The following is a 17,530-nucleotide window of genomic DNA, read 5'->3' as shown; positions in this document are numbered from 1 at the left end:
CGCCCCCATGATGGAATCTGCTGTGAGTAGCCAAACAGTTAGAAGGGATTTTCCTTGGGTGTGTGTCCTGCATCTGAATATAAGTGGCTTTTGCCTGCTCTGGATCCTGCAGCTACCTCCTGTTCATCTGACCTCTGGTTCTTAGGACCTGAGCTAGCAGTTTATCTGCCGATCTTGGGATTTGTTGATCTTCACAGCCTGTGAGCAAGAGCCCTGCTCTCCAACCTGCTGATCTTGGGTTTGCCAGCCCCTGCGGCTACATGAAGCAGGAGAAGCCTTTCTCCTGATCCAGACTTGGAATGTTCCAGCCTCTACAATTATGTGAGCCGTGTGATTGTAGAGGCTGAATATAAATCTTTCTCTCTCTCTGTCTATATATATATTTATACTCTTTACTGGTTTTCCTTCTCTAGAGAGCCCAGCCTAAGACAACCCCAAAGATTCCACAGGAAAACTTGAACTAATAGATTCAGAAGAGTAGAAAGGTGCAAGAGCAAACTTACAAAAATCAGTTGGATTCCTAAACACCAACAAAGAGAACCTTGAAAACAGAAACAATACAATTTATAATAGCTCCTAAAAAGATAAAATATTTAGGAATAAATCTAACCAGGGACGTAAAAGACCTATACGAAGAAAACTACAAAACATTATTGCAAGAAACCAAATGAGACCTACATAAATGGAAAAACATACCATGCTCAGGGGTAGGAAGACTCAATGTTGTGAAAATGTCAGTCCTACCCAAAGCGATCTATAGTGCTGGAAGATGAGCCCCCCCTTTTGGAAGGCACTCAAAAGATGACTGGGGAAGAGCTGCCTCCTCAAAGTAGAGTCGACCTTAATGACGTAGATGGAATTAAAACTTTCAGGACCATCATTTGCTGATGTGGCATGACTCAAAATGAGAAGAAACAGCTGCAAACATCCATTAATAATCGGAACCTGGAATGTACGAAGTATGAATCTAGGAAAATCGGAAATCGTCAAAAATGAAATGGAACGCATAAACATCGATATCCTAGGCATTAGTGAGATGAAATGGACTGGTATTGGCAATTTTGAATCGGACAATCACGTAGTCTACTATGCTGGCAATGACAACTTGAAGAGGAATGGTGTTGCATTCATTGTCAAAAAGAATGTTTCAAGATCTATCCTGAAGTACAATGCTGTCAGTGATAGGATAATATCCATACACCTACAAGGAAGACCAGTTAATACGACTATTATTCAAATTTATGCACCAACCACTATGGCCAAAGATGAAGAAATAGAAGATTTTTATCAGCTACTACAGTCTGAAATTGATCGAATGTGCAATCAACATGCATTGATAATTACTGTTCGTTGGAATGCGAAAGTTGGAAACAAAGAACAAGGATCAGTAGTTGGAAAATATGGCCTTGGTGATAGAAACAATGCCGGAGATTGAATGATAGAATATTGCAAGCCCAACGACTTCTTCATTGCAAATACCTTCTTTCACCAACTTAAACAGCGAGTGTACACATGGACCTCGCCAGATGGAACACACAGAAATCAAATTGACTACATCTGTGGAAAGAGACAATGGAAAAGCTCAATATCATCAGTCAGAACAAGGCCAGGGACCAACTGTGGAACAGACCATCAATTGCTCATGTGCAAGTTCAAGCTGAAACTGAAGAAAATCAGAGCAAGTCCACGAGAGCCAAAATATGACCTTCTGTACATCCCACCTGAATTTAAAGACTATCTGAAGAATAGATTTGACGCATTGAACACTAGTGACCGAAGACCAGACGAGTTGTGGAATGACATCAAGGACATCATCCATGAAGAAAGCAAGAGGTCACTGAAAGGACAGGAAAGAAAGAAAAGACCAAGATGGATGTCAGAGGAGACTCTGAAACTTGCTCTTGAGCGTCGAGCAGCTTAAGCAAAAGAAAGAATTCATGAAGTAAAAGAACTGAACAGAAGATTTCAAAGGGCCTCTCAAGAAGACAAAATAAAGTATTATAATGACATGTGCAAAGAGCTGGAGATGGAAAACCAAAAGGGGAGAACACGCTCAGCATTTCTCAAGCTGAAAGAACTGAAGAAAAAATTCAAGCCTTGAGTTGCAAGTGAAGGATTCCATGGGGAAAATATTGAATGATGCAGGAAGCATCAAAAGAAGATGGAAGGAATACAGAGTCGTTATACCAAAAATAATTAGCCGATATTCAACCATTTCAAGTGGTAGCACATGATCAGGAACCGATGGTACTGAAGGAAGAAGTCCAAGCTGCTCTGAAAGCATTGGCGAAAAACAAGGCTCCAGGAATTGATGAAATATCGATTGAGATGTTTCAACAAACAGATGCAGCGCCGGAGGTGCTCACTCCTCTATGCCAAGAAATATGGAAGACAGCTTCCTGGCCAACTGATTGGAAGAGATCCATATTTATGCCTATTCCTAAGAAAGGTGATCCAAGCAAATGTGGAAATTATAGAACAATATCATTAATATCACACACAAGCAAAATTCTGCTGAAGATCATTCAAAAATGGCTGCAGCAGTATATTGACAGGGAACTGCCAGAAATTCAGGCTGGTTTCAGAAGAGGATGTGGAACCAGGGCTATCATTGCTGATGTCAGATGGATCCTGGCTGAAAGCACAGAGTACCAGAAGGATGTTTACCTGTGTTTTATTGATTATGCCAAGGCATTTGACTGTGTGGTCATAACAAACTATGGATAACACTGTGAAGAATGGGAATTCCAGAACACTTAATTGTGCTCATGAGGAATCTTTACATAGATCAGGAGGTAGTTGTTTGGACAGAACAAGGGGATACTGATTGTTTTAAAGTCAGGAAAGGTGTGCATCAGGGTTGTATTCTTTCACCATACCTATTTAATCTGTATGCTGAACAAATAATCTGAGAAGCTGGACTATGTGAAGAAAAACAGGGCATCAGGATTGGAGGAAGACTCATTAACAACCTGCGTTATGCAGATGACACAACCTTGCTTGCTGAAAGTGGGGACCTGAAGCACTTACTAATGAAGATCAAAGACCACAGCCTTCAGTATGGATTGCACCTCAACATAAAGAAAACAAAAATCCTTACAACTGGACCAATGAGCAACATCATGATAAACAGAGAAAAGATTGACGCTGTCAAGGATTTCATTTTACTTGGATCCACAATCAACAGCCATGGAAGCAGCAGTCAAGAAATCAAAAGACGCATTGCGTTGGGTAAATCTGCTGCAAAGGACCTCTTCAGAGTGTTGAAGAGCAAAGATGTCACCCTGAAGACTAAGGTGCGCCTGACCCAAGCCATGGTATTTTCGATCACATCATATGCGTGTGAAAGCTGGGCAATGAATAAGGAAGACCAAAGAAGAGTTGACTTCCTTGAATTGTGGTGTTGGCGAAGAATATTGAATTACCATGGACTGCCAAAAGAATGAACAAGTCTGTCTTAGAAGAAGTATAACCAGAATGCTCCTTATAAGCAAGGATGGCGAGACTGCGTCTCACATACTTTGGACATGTTGTTAGGAGGGATCAGTCCCTGGAGAAGGACATCATGCTTGATAGAGTACAGGGTCAGTGGAAAAGAGGAAGACCCTCAACGAGGTGGATTGACACAGTGGCTGCAACAATGAGCTCAAGCATAACAACGATTGTAAGGATTGCGCAGGACCAGGCAGTGTTTCGTTCTGTTGTGCATAGGGCTGCTATGAGTCGGAACTGACTCGACGGCACTTAACAACAACAACAACCCAAAGCGATCTACAGATAGAATGCCACCCCGATTCAAATATCAATAGCATTCTTAAACAAAATCGAAAAACTATTCATTACTTTATATAGAAAGGAAAGAGGCCTTGAATAAGCAAGGCATTATTGAAGAAAAAAGAACAAAGGAGAAGGCCTCACACTACCTGACAGTAGTCAAAACAGCCTAGTACTGATTCAACAACAGACAAGTGGACCAATAGAACAGAATCAAGAACTCAGGTATAAATTCATATACCTAAAAAAAATTTTTTTTTTATGGTCAGCTGGTCTTGACAAAGGACCAAAGTTCATTAAATGGGGAAAAGACAATCTTTTTAACAAACGGTGCTGATTTCCTTCTGTAAAAAAAAGAAACAGGACGCATAACTCACATCAGATGCAAAAACTAACTCAAAATGGATCAAAGACCTAAATATAAAACCTAAAATGAAAAAGCCCATGAAAGAAAAAATAGAGGCAATGCTAATACATGGCATAAATAAAATACAAACCATAACTAACAATGCACAAACACGAGATTATAAACGAGATAACTGGTAGGTCCTAAAAATTTAATAGCTATGTTCATCAAAAAACTTCACCGAAAGAGTAAAAATACAACCTACAGACTAAAAAGAAAAAAAAAAATTTTTTTTTTTTTTTACAGACTGGGAAAAAAAATTTGGCTACAGTATATCCCACAAGGGTCTGATCTCTAAAATCTATAGAACACTTCAACACCTCCAACAACAAAAAGACAAACAATCCAATTAAAAAATGGGCAAAAGACAGGAACAGACACTTCACCAGAGAAGACATTCAGGCAGCTAACAGAGACATGAAGAAATACTGGTGATCATTAGCCATTGGAGAATACGAATCAAAACTACAATGAGATACCAACTCACCCACACATTACTGGCACTAATCAAAACAAAACAAAACAAAACCCAGAAATTAACAGATGTTGGAGAGGTTGCTGTGCACTGGTGGTGGGAATGTAAAATCATACAACCACTATGGAAAATTACATGGTGTCTCCTTAAAAAGCTAGACATAGAAATAACATATGATCAAGCAATCCCACTCCTAGGAATATATCCTAGAGAAATAAGAGCTGTCACAGAAATACACATATGCACACCCATGTTCATTGCAGCATTATTCACAATAGCAAAAAGTGGAAGCAACCTAAGTGCCCATCAACAGATGAATGAATAAATAAAGTGTGGTACATACACACACTGGAATACAACACAACAATAAAGAACAATGATGAATCCCCAAAAATTCTCACAACATGGATAAGTCTGGAAGGCATTATGCTGAGTGAAATAAGTCAATTACAAAAGGACAAACACTGTATGAGACCACTAGTATAAAAAACCATGAAACAGTTTACACAAAGAAAAAAAAAAACTTTGATGGTTAAAAGGGAGTGGAGGGGTAGGGAGGGGAAAACACTAACTAAATATTAGACAAGTGTTAACTTTGGTAAAAGAAAAGACAACACACAATACAGGGTAAGGCAGCACAACTTGACCAAGGCAAAGTCACAGAAGCTTCCTAGACACTTCCAGACACATTGAGGGACCAAAGTTACTGGGACTGAAGGCTGGGAACCATGGTCCTGGGGGACATGTAGGTCAAATGGCATAACATAGTTCATAAAGAAAATGTTCTACATCCTACTTTGGTGAGTAGCATCTGGAATCTTAAAAGCTTGGGGTTGGCCATCTAAGATACATCTATTGGTCCCATCACATTCAAAGAAAAGGAGAATGAAGAAAACTAAAGACATAAGGAAAATATCAGTCCAAAGGACTAAAAGACCATTACTACCACAGCCTCCACCAGCCTGAGCCCAGAAAAACCAGATGGCGCCTGGCTACCACCACCGACCACTCTGACAGGGATCACAATAGAAGGTCCCAGACAAAACAAGAGAAAAATGTAAAACAAAATTCAAATCCACAAAAAAAGACCAGACTTACTGGTCTGACAGACTGGAAGAACCCATGAAACTATGGCCCCCGGACACCCTGCTGACACAGAACTGAAGCCACTCCCAAAGGCCACCTTCCAGCCAAATATTAGACAGGCCTATAAAACAACAAATATGTCAGCGTGCAAGCAACATGCTTCTTGGTTCAATCAAGGATGCAAGACCAAATGGGCAACACCTTCCCAAAAGCAAAGATGAGAGGGCAGGAAGGGACCGGAAAACTGAATGAATGGACCCAGAGAACCGTGGTGGAAAGGGAAAAGGGGAGAGTCCTGACACATTGTGGGGATTGCAACCAATGTCACAAAACAATTTGTGAATAAAGCTTTGGAATGAAAAACTAATTTATGCTGTCAACTTTCACCTAGAACACAATAAAATTTTTAAAAAATCATTTAAAATTATGTTTCAAGTCATTCGAATACTAATTTTTAAAACCATTCGGTTGAGCTTTAATATATAAAATTACATGTTTTGAACAAATATTGGTGACAAAACTGGGCAAGACAGAAAAATTTAAATATGATTAGGTTATATTTAAAAGCCAGTTGTGAACTTAGCTATGTTGTACTCAAAGTTCATTACAAAAATTTCTCTATAGTTAAGAAAACTACTTCATTCTTTTTTGTTGTTGTTGTTATGACTGTGACCTGATAGCTGAATTTCTGAACTGATATTCATTTCATTCCTGTAACAACATTTGTTCAACACGTACTTATTCAGTAGGCCTATGTGCCAAGAACTGTACCAGATGCACTGCTGTGGAGTTGGTTTTGACTCAGGCAGCTCTGTAGGACACAGTGGAACCGTCCCACAGGGTTTCCAAGGCTATAAATCTTCACAGAAGCAGACTGCCACGTTTTCTCCTGTGGAGCAGCTAGTGAGTTCAACCCACTGACATTTCAGTTAGCAGCCCAGGGCTTAACCACTGCTCCACCAGGGCTTCTGTGCTGGCGACATAGCGGTGGATAAAACAGCCCAAGTTTACCCTCAATATTTTCCCTGTGGAGGCAAAACAACATTATAAGCTCTGAGCTCCCTGAAAGCCAGCCCAACATCTGCAAACCGCTGTGGCTGGCACTCAGTACATCTATTGTTGCAACTTGACATTTCACAGTTTAAGAAAATAATTTTAGCATACAAATTCTTCAATTTTATATTTATCTAGCATAATTTATTACTTAATTAAATGTCAATTTATTGCATTTAATTCAATAAATAAGAATTTATCATTTTATTTAGAAATGGCGTTATTGCCAAGTCATTTAACTCTATTCTCACTAACTCTTTTTAAATGTTTTAACATTTTTGATAAGTCATAGTTCACAAATAGTTCCTGAAGGCAGTTTAAACCTTGGGTCCATCCTCACAAGCTTTTACAAATTCTTTGATATCTGCAAGTGATAACATCTCTTCACTACAGAATTCAGTTCGTTGTTATTCATGTTCTCCTCCTGTTCTGTCTGTGCCACTTAATTTCAGCAATTCAGTGTTCAGGATCTCAACACCTGAATGCATTCCTTCTCCCCTGCACTGACCTCAAGCCTGTTCCTTGCCTGCATTATCTGACTTAGTGAATGGCAGCCCCCGCTACCAGTTGCTCAGATCAGAAATCTGAGCAACTCCCAGCCTCCTGGAACCAACGGATCCGTGATCCTGTCGAATTCTACCTCCCAAACCTCTCTGGAATCTACCCACTTCTCTCCATCCTCCTAGGTCAGGTCACCCTCGTACCCCGCCTCCATGACTACAACGGTCTCCCGGTTCCCCTGCCTCGATTTGGGTGCCTGCTTTCCAACCCCATCTGCTCTCGACCCTGCACCCACAGTAAGCCTTCTAAATCTCGATCTGAACATGTCAGTTTGTGCTTAACTCATTTTCTCAGCATCTCTTTGCTATCAGAATGAAGTCCACGAAGAACATTTTTCAGGTTCTCAAACGTCCCACACTTGCTCTTGCTGCTAGGGTTTTCCAAAGGAGACTCCGTTGAGCCTCGGGTCTGCCTGCTGCTTAGCACGCCTTCCTTGACCCTTAAGGCAGGAGTGAGATGTGGGAGCTCTGGGAGCTAATAATCGGCATCCATTCAAATGATCATTAAAAACTACCTGTTCAAAAGGAGTCAATTCATTTTATCATAATAAAAATTATGTATAAGAGCAGAATAGCTTGCTAATTTACTTCTAGTGTGTGAAGAAAGCTCAGCAAAGCTCAAAACTGTGATTCTAGTTCTCTCTTCAGTTTTCCTTTGCACTTTTCTGAAGCAGAACTGTTCTTGGAAGCTATATTAAAAAACAAAACACCAGACATTGCCATCGAGTTGATTCTGACTTGCAGTGACCCTATAGGACAGAGCAGAACTGCCCCATAGTGTTTCCAAGGAGCAGCCGGTGGATTTGGAGTGCCAACCTCCTGGTTAGCAGTGGAGCTAACTGCACCACCAGCGCTCCAGCATACGGGAGGGTTTAAATGTCACATAATTAATCCCTCTTGAAGCTGCACTGTGCCATGTATTATCTGGCTTTGGTCTTCCAGCTACCTGTGACTACCAACTTTAAGCGCGCTGACATGCACACACACGAACTCGAATCACAAAAACATTCGGCAAATACAATCAGCATTCGAGAGAAGTGTTGTTGTTTCTTAAATTTCCACTTGGGGGTACTGTCCCTATTGGCTGGAACCAAACAAAGGTACATTTTACTAATCAGGTAAGGCAAAACTGGTAGAAAGCTGAATTAACGTGTACCAAATGTGCAATTTAAATACAATGACTTTTTAATCCCACCCCCTCCTCCACCCTGGTGCAGACTGGGTTCAGGGAAGCTGTTTATCTGCCTGGCCCAGTGTAGTCCTGTCCCCGCCACTCCCTCTGGGTCTCCACGGCTCCCCTCCAGGCCCTCTCACAGCACCCACGCCCTCCGACCAGCAGATTCCTCTTCTGCCTTCTCCACTAGAGTATATGCTCCTCAGGACAGGAGCCATGCTGCATCATCTGCCGTGTGACTCCCAACCACACAGCTACAAGGTCGTGGAGGTAAAGGGGAAGCCTTTTCATCAGCTATTTCTGGTATCTGGTACAATGTCTGACCAAAACCAAAAACCAAACCCCTTGCCACTGAGTCGACTCTGACTCGTAGCGAACCTATAGAACAGAGTAGAACTGCACCATAGAATTTCCAAGGATCTCCTGGTGGATTCGAACTGTGGACCTTTCAGTTAGCAGCTGTAGCATTTAACCACTACGCCACCAGGGTTTTCCACTGTCTGGCACACAGTAAATATTGTTAAATTCATAATGTGTGTTTTTTAAACATAAACATAACAAACTACTATTCCATGGATAAGAACATAAATCCAATCCCCAAGATGCTAAGATTAAATCAAATTCCCACTTTCCCACTTCTCAGTCATCTCTGACACCAGCTGCCCACGCAGCGCTCTCTCTCTCTCTCCCTCTATGGCCTTAGCTACCTGGAGCTGAGTCAGAGCTCACAAGTTAAAAGGACACTGCCTGTCAGACTGCCAAATAGGTAAAAGCCAGCCACAAGCTCAGGAGTCCACAGGACGCTCTTACTGCCGACCTGCTGGCTGCAAATCTGGGGCTTTCCCACTATCCCTTCAGGATGCCATCCCCAAGCCTGGGGGCCTCCCCTAGGCTCTCTCAGTTTCACAGGCTGGCTCCCACTACTCCTTTGGATTCATCAGTTCACTGGAAAACTCACTGAAAGCACTGTACTTATGACTGATTATAGGAAAAGTAAACAAATCAGGGTCATCACAAGGAAGAGACACACAGATGATGTCAGGAAGGGTTCCCGGTTTGAAGCTTCCGTGTCCCAAAAGGGGTACACCACCCTACCAAGGGTATCAAAATCTTTCATGAACCAGGAAGGCCTTAGAGCTTCTGTGTCCGGATCCTTTATTGGACCTTCATTGCGTAGTCATGATTAGGGGTGTCATTGCATAGTCGTGATTGGTTAAATCATGCTTTCCGCCCTCCATGAAATCAGCTGATATCAGGCCACGTGGTGGTCTTTCTGGTCAGGCTAGCCCCCACTGGTTAGCACAAACCCTCAGGGATGGTTTAGATACGAAAGGCACCTCAATTACTCAGGAAATTCCAAGGGTTTAGAGTTATCTCTCAGGAAACAAAGGCAAAGACCATATTACATTGAGTAGAGTTAAATGCTTTACCCCACCACTATCATAATTTGATTTTTGTCTTAAAATTTATATCACCATGTAGAACATGGCTGGTCTCATTTCCTTTAAAACAAAAAATTAAATCTTCAGGGGATTCTTCTCTCTACATGTCCTTAAGACTAAATTTACATAATCTGTTGTATGGAATTGACTCTCACTCTTAAAATGAGTTACAAAATCTGGATTAAAATTTTATAAAGATCCAGTTTAGGCTGAACTATATAACATTCTTAACTTCGCTTAATATTAATTTTAGGGCCAATTTTGACACACATATTATATTTGACTTTACGCATTCATATGCAAGGTCTGTCTGTCTTCTCAGAAAACTCACAAACCTTGGATAGATGCTACCAATATTGTGAACTTTCAAACCATTGTACAGGTCAGGATAAAGGGCATCACTGTAGCTCGTCAGCATCTTATTAACAGACAGGCAATTTTTATGGGCTTTGTCCCAAGATAATTCAAAAATGAATTTTGTATCAAGCTATGCTGTGAAGGGAAACCCTGGTGGTATAGTGGTTAAGAGCTACAGCTGCTAACCAAAAGGTCAGCAGTTCGAATCCACCAGGCATCCTTGGAAATCTTATGGGGCAGTTCTACTCTGTCCTATCGGGTTGCTCTGAGTTGGAATTGACTCGACGGCAATGGGTTTGGGTTTTTTTTTGTTTGTTTGTTTTTATGCTGTGAAGAGGCCCATGCCTTTGTTGTTCAAAAAAACAAAACAGAAAACCCAGCAATTCTAAGGCTATAGGTATTCGTTTTGTTTTGTGTTTTGCTTTTTACTTTTGACTTTGACTTAAAATTTCTAACTGTGTAGTATTCATGGGTTCTCCCACCCAGATTTCTGTGTGGACTTTCAGACAAGATTTCACAAGCCAGAGGCCCGGTCCACCCTGTGTGGCTTCCTGCAGCTCCATCCAGCTCTGCAGAGGCAGAAGGACTGTGAGAACCAACATCTCCATCCATTCCTGACCAGAGGGTGTTGGTGCATTTTCACTCCTGTACACAGAAAAAGGCAGAGACTCAGGGAAAGAAAGCAACACTCCTGGTGTGGAGAAGCCGTGCTGAGCATTACGCACAGAGATTCGTTTTCCCAGGATGATGCAACGACACCTACAGCTACAAACCACTAAAACAAAGAAATACTGGATACGTGCAAAAGATAATTACCACGAAATAGTCCTTGTAACATGTAAGCCTCATCCTTCCCTTTAGAGCAGTAGGAGGTTAGATGAAGCCCTCACAGGTTTTCCTGAGAGGTGATTTGCCCATATTTGTTATTTCTCCACCAGAGTACATTTCACCCCTTTTTTCAGACATTCTCCCCTGGCTCTCCTCTGTACAGACCAAATCAACTGCCGTGGAGTGGACACCGACTCATGGCAACCTCGTGTGGGTCAGAGCATGGCTGCGCTCCACAGGGTTGTCAATGGCTGATTTTCAGTAGATCACCAGGCCTTTCTCTGCAGGCACCTCTGGGTGGACTCCAACCTCCAACCTTTCAGTTAGCAGCCAAACACATTAGCCGTTTGCGCCAACTTTTTTTATGATTTCTCTGCGTAAAGGCTCTAAAATGAGCCCCAGAGGGGTCTGAATCATTAAACAAAGGATAGAAAGTTCCTTTTTTTTCTTGTAGCGTTTAGAACAGTGTGTCTTAACCAAAGGAATGAAACTAATAAAGGGAAGGAAGTGGCCTCTGACATATAACAAGTTAGAACAGAGAGGGTGGGGAGGTATGCTGCAGGAACCAGGAAGGTGCAGAACACGCCACTTTGTTTTTGCTTCCAGGCAGGAAAATTCAGGAGAGCCCACTTTTCATTCCTGCTCCGACACTTTAAGGCATCCCTGGGTGGCACAAATGGTTAAGCACTTGACTACTAGCCGAAAGGTTGGTGGCTCGAACCCACCCAGAGGCACTTCAGAAGAAAGACCTGGTGATCTGCTTCCAAAAGGTCACAACCTTGAAAACCCGATGGAGCACAATTCTGCTCCGCACACACAGGGTTGCCATGAGTCCAGATTGATGTGAAGGCAACCAACGACAGCAACTGAGGGGTCAGTTGCCTCCTGAGCACCCTGCCTGGGCGAGGAAGGGATAACCTTAAGAAAACAAATCCTGAGGGAACTCACCCTTCTTATTAGGCAAGAATTCCTATCATTTCCTCCCTAAAACCTCTATGGAACTTCCCTGATTCTCTTCCTTTCGCTTCTCCTTCAGCCACCCAGGTGTAAGTTTTAGAGGAGTGTGAAACCACAAGCTGCAGTTCCTAAATTATTTTCAGATCCCTTCAAATCGACAAGTGTGTGCCTGGTGGACACACAGAACTACGTCCCCAGAAGAGCACAGGGATGCATAAACCTCCAGGAGCCCCTAGCCCCTCACCTAGAGGCCTCTGCCCTCCGCGCTCCATTGGCAAAGTCACTTACCCTTCCAGGCACAGTTGAGTGTCTCCTACCCACTCCGGGAAGACTTCTCTGGGCTCCACCACCAGCTGGCCCAAACCTGACAGTTAGGTGCCCCCCTCTTCCTTAGGCTCCCCATAACACCTTCGGGAAACTGTTACTTCAGCACTGTCTACCTACCTATCTGGAGGCCCTGGGTGTTGCAAACAATTAACCTACTTGATTGTTAACCAAAAATTGGAGGTTTGAGTCCACCTCAGAAGAAAGATCTGGCAATCTGCTTCCAAAAAATCATCCAGTAAAAATCTGGTGGAGCATGGTTCTACTCTGACACACATGGAGTCACCAGCAGGTGGATACAACTCCATGGGCAGCTGGTGGACCTGCCTAATCTACGTATTTAGTTAGTTACCTGTGCATTGCTTCCTTTGTGATCCTTTTTTTAAAATTGTATTTAAAGGGAAAGTTTACAAATCAAGTCAGTCTCTCATACAAAAATTTATATATACCTAGCTATGTACTCCTACTTGCTCTCCCCCTAATGACACAGCACACTCCTTTACTCCACCCTTCTCATCTCCCCTCCAGACAGAAGGTGCCCACGTAGTCTCACGTGTCCCCTTGAGCCAAGAAGCTCACTTCTCACCAGCATCATTTTCTGTCTTGTAGTCCAGTCCAAACCCTGTCTGAAGAGTTGGCTTAGGGAATGGTTCCAGTCTTGGGCTAACAGAAGGTCTGGGGACCATGACTTCCAGGGACCCTCTAGTCTCAGTCAGACCATTAAGTCTGTTCTTTTTACGAGAATTTGAGGTTGCATCCCACTGCTCTTCTACTCTGTCAGGGATTCTCTGTTGTGTTCCCTGTCAGGGCAGCCTTTCGTTGTAGCCAAGCACCACCTAGTTCTTCTGGTCTCAGGCTGATGTAATCTGATTTATGGGGCCCTTTTTGTCTCTTGGGCTCATAATTACCTTGTGTCTTTGGTGTTCTTCATTCTCCTTTGTTCCAGGTGGGTTGAGACCAATTGATGCATCTTAGATGGCCGCTTGCTAGCTTTTAAGATCCCAGGTGCCACTCACGAAAGTTGGATGCAGAATGTTTTCTTAATAGATTTTATTATGCCAATTGACCTAGATGTCCCGTGAAACCATGGTCCACAGATCCCAGTCCCCGCTACTCTGGCCTCGAAGCATTCAGATGTATTCAGGAAACCTCTTTGTTTTTGGTTTAGTCCAGCTGTGCTGACCTCTCCCGTATTGTGCGTTGTCTCTCCCTTCATCTAAAATAGTTCTTGTCTACTATTTTTTTTTACTATCTTTTTAGTGAATACCCCTCTCCTCCTGTCCCTCGCCACCCTTGTACTCATCATAGAATATTTACTTCTTTGTTTAAACTATTTCTTGAGTTCTTATAATAGTGGTCTCACACAATATTTGTCCTTTTGCAACTGCCTAATTTCACTCAGCATAATGACTTTCAGATTCCTCCATGCTCTGAGATGTTTCACGGATTCATCATTGTTCTTTATCGTTGCATAGTATTCCATTGTGTGAATATACCATAACTTATTTATCCATTCGTCCGTTGATGGGCACCTTGGTTGCTTCCAACTTTTTGCTATTGTAAACAGTGCTGCAATGAACATGGGTGCGCATGTATCTGTTTGTGTAAAGGCTCTTATTTCTCTAGGATATATTCCAAGGAGTGGGATTGCTGGATGGTACGGTAATTCTATTTCTAGCTTTTTAAGGAAGCACCAAATTGATTTCCAAAGTGGTTGTACCATTTTACGTTCCCACTAGCAGTGTTGAAGTGTTCCAGTCCCTCTACAACCTCTCCAACATTTATTATTTTGTGTTTTTTGGATTAATGCCAACCTTGTTGGAGTGAGATGGAATCTCATTGTACTTTTGATTTGCATTTCTCTAATGGCTAATGATCATGAGCATTTCCTCATGTATCTGCTAGCTGTCCGAATGTCGTCTTTGGTGAAGTGCCTGTTCATATCCGTTGCCCATTTTTTAATTGGGTTATCTTTTTGTTGTTGAGTTCTTGCAGTACCATGTAGATTTTAGAGATCAGACACTGATTGAAAATGTCATACCTAAAAAGTTTTCCCAGTCTGTAGGTAATGTTTTTACTCTTTTGGTAAAGTCTTTGGATGAGCATAGGGCTTTGACTTTTAGGAGCTCCCAGTTATCTAGTTTTTCTTCAGCATTGTTAGTAATGTTTTGTTTACTGTTTATGCCATGTATTAGGACTCCTAACCTCCCTATTTTTTCTTCCATGATCTTTATCATTTTAGATTTTCTATTTAGGTCTTTGATCCATTTTGAGGTCATTTTTGTGCATGGTGTGAGGTATGGGCCTTGTTTCATTTTTTTGCGGATGGATATCCAGTTATGCCAGCACCATTTGTTAAAGAGACTGTCTTTTACCCATTTAACTGACTTTGGGCCTTTGTCAAATACCAGTGGCTCATATGTGGGTGGATTTATGTCTGGATTCTCAATTCTGTTCCATTGGTCTATGTGTCTGTTGTTGTACCAGTACCAAGCTGTTTGGACTGCTGTGGCAGTATAATATGTTCTAAAATCAGGTAGGGCGAGGCCTCCCACTTTGTTCTTTTTCATTAATCCTTTACTTATCTGGAGTCCCTTTCCCTTCCATATGAAGTTAGTGATTTGTTTCTCTAACACATTAAAAAATGTCATTGAAATTTGGATCAGAATTGCATCGTATCTATAGATCGCTTTTGGCAGAATAGACATTTTTACAGTGTTGAGTATTCCTATCCATGAGCAAGGTATGCTTTTCCACTTATGTAGGTCTCTTTTGGTTTCTTGAAGTAGCGCCTTGTAGTTTTCATTGAATAGGTCTTTTACATCTCTGGTTAGATTTATTCCTAAGTATTTTATCTTCTTGCTGGCTACTGTAAATGGTATTGATTTGGTGATTTCCTCTTCGATGTTCTTTTTGTTGGTGTAGAGGAGTCCAACTGATTTATGTATGTTTATCTTGTATCCTGATACTCTGCTGAACTCTTCTATTAGTTTCAGTAGTTTTCTTCAGAATTCTTTAGGGTTTTCTGTGTATAAAATCATGTCATCTGCAAATAGAGATACTTTTACTTCTTTCTTACCAATCTGGATGCCCTTTATGTCTTTACCTAGCCTAATTGCTCTGGCAAGGACCTCCAGCACAATGTTGAATAAGAGTGGTGATAAAGGGCATCCTTGTCTGGTTCTCTTTCTCAAGGAGAATGCTTTCAGATTCTCTCCATTTAGGATGATGTTGGCTGTTGGCTTTGTATAAATGCCCTTTATTATGTTGAGGAATTTTCCTTCTATTCGTATTTTGCTGAGAGTTTTTGTCATGAATGGGTGTTGAACTTTGTCAAGTGTCTTTTCTGCATCAACTGATAAGATCATGTGGTTCTTGTCTTTTGTTTTATTTATATGTTGGATTACATTGATTGTTTTCCTAATGTTGAACCATCCCTGCATACCTGGTATGAATCCCACTAGGTCCTGGTGAATTAATTTTTTGATATGTTGTTGAATTCTACTGGCTAGAATTTTGTTGAGGATTTTTGCATCTAAGTTCGTGAGGGATATAGGTCTGTAATTTTCTTCTTTGTGGTGTCTTTAGCTGGTTTTGGTATCAGGGATATGGTGGCTTCATAGAATGAGTTTGGGAGTATTACGTCATTTTCTATGCTTTGAAATACCTTTAGTAGTAGTGGTGCTAACTCTTCTCTGAAAGTTTGGTAGAATTCTCCCTTGAAGCCGACAGGGCCAGGGTTATTTTTTGTTGGGAGTTTTTTAATTACCTTTTCAATCTCTTCTTTTGTTATGGTTTTATTTAGTTGATCTACCTCTGATTGTGTTAGTTTAGGTAGGTAGTGTGTTTCTAGAAATTCATCCATTTCTTCTAGGTTTTCAAATGTGTTAGGGTACAGTTTTTCATAATAATCTGATATGATTCTTTTCATTTCAGTTGGATCTGTTGTGATATTGCCCATCTCATTTCTTATTCAGGTTATTTGCCTCCTCTCCTGTTTTTCTTTTCTCAGTTTGCCCAATGGTTTATCAATTTTGTTGATTTTTTCAAAGAGCAAGGTTTTGGTCTTGTTAACTCTTCCAAATGTTTTTTCTGTTCTCTATTTCATTTAACTCTGCTCTAATTTTTATTATTTGCTTTCTTCTGGTGCTTGAGGGTTTCTTTTGTGCTCTCTCTGTTTGTTCAAGTTGTGGGGATAATTCTTTGATTTTGGCCCTTTCTTCTTTTTGGATATGTGCATTTATTGCTATAAATTGACATCTGAGCACTGCTTTTCCTTTGTCCCAAAGGTTCTGATAGGAGTTGTTTTCATTCTCATTGGATTCTCTGAATTTCTTTATTCCATCCTTAATGTCTTCTATAACCCAGTCATTTTTGAGCAAGGTATTGTTCAGTTTCCAAGCGTTTGATTTCTTTTTCCGGCTTTTTCTACTTTCATGGCTTTATGGTCAGAGAAGATGCTTTGAAGTATTTTGATGTTTCGGATTCTTTTAAGGCTTGCTTTATGACCTTATATGTAATCTATCCTACAGAATGTTCCATGTGCATTAGAAGAGAAAGTATACTTGTCTGCTATTGGGTAGAGTGTTCTGTATATGTCTGTGAGGTCAAGTTGGTTGATTGTGGCATTTAGATCTTCCGTGCATTTACTGAGCTTCTTTCTGGATGTCCTGTCTGGTGTGTTGAATTCTTCTACTATTATTGTGGAGCTGTCTATCTCACTTTTCATTGCTGTTAGAGTTGTTTTATGTATCTCGAAGCCTTGTCACTGGGTGTGTAAATACTTAATATGGTTATATCCTCCTGGTATATTGTCCCTTTAATCATTATATAGTGTCCTTCCTTATCCTTTGTGGTGGATTTAACTTTAAAGTGTACTTTGTCAGAAATTAATATTGCCACTTCTTTTTTTACTGTTATTTGCTTGATATATTTTTTTCCCGTCCTTTGAGCTTTAGTTTGTATCTTTAAGTCTGAGGTGTGTCTCTTGTAGGCAGCATATAGATAGATCATATCTTTTTACCCATTCTGCCTCTCCATCTCTTTATTGGTGCACTTAGTCCATTTACATTCAGTGTAATTATGGGTAGGTAT

Source organism: Loxodonta africana, chromosome 1 (genome assembly GCF_030014295.1).
Source record: "Loxodonta africana isolate mLoxAfr1 chromosome 1, mLoxAfr1.hap2, whole genome shotgun sequence".
Classification (NCBI taxonomy): Eukaryota; Metazoa; Chordata; class Mammalia; order Proboscidea; family Elephantidae; genus Loxodonta; species Loxodonta africana.
Note: the sequence above shows the minus strand (reverse complement) of the source record.